Here is a 682-nt window from a genome sequence, read left to right as displayed (position 1 = left end):
AAAACCACGTTGTTCAGGTCTTATCACTTGAAATACGAGTAAATGACATCAACCTCACAACAAACGTGTGTAAGATGTTTTCCCAAACCCTAGACAAAACAGGTATCAAAGTTATAGGTCGATAATTTTGCTAATTTTGTTTATCATCATTAAAGTGGTTTCACTATTGATTTTTTGAAAGTTGGTGGGAATATTGCATGTTCAAAATACCAATTAATGAGTTGTGCCAAGATAGGAGCTAATTTGTCAGCGCAGGTTTTAATAATGTTAGTAGGTATTTTATCGTATTATTAAGCAATTTGATCGTTTTTGTAACTTCATTATCATCAATGGGCGATAAGTTCAATTGTAGAACTATTGTGTTTTAACTACCCAAGGTCACATTTTTTTGATAATTTATCATATAATTTCTGTGACAACTGCGCTGCGATTGGCTAGCCCGAGTTCGAAACAATTGACGGGTGTCGTCAACTGTTTCACTTAAAATCGACCAGTTAACTTGAGCTTTGCTATAATGGACGAAAATTGCAAAATTACATATTTAATATTTAATTGCCGATGAAATGTGATTCCGTTTGTTTTGTAATTAGATGTCTTGCTGTTTTTCCCACTCCACCGAATAGAACAGCATGGCATTGTTAGAGATATTATCTTTATTACAATAAATACATAATATTTTTAG

Source organism: Hyposmocoma kahamanoa, unplaced genomic scaffold (genome assembly GCF_003589595.1).
Source record: "Hyposmocoma kahamanoa isolate Upper Pololo Valley unplaced genomic scaffold, ASM358959v1 64, whole genome shotgun sequence".
NCBI lineage: Eukaryota > Metazoa > Arthropoda > Insecta > Lepidoptera > Cosmopterigidae > Hyposmocoma > Hyposmocoma kahamanoa.
The sequence above is the reverse complement of the archived record's forward strand: the minus strand, read 5'-3'. Positions refer to the sequence as shown.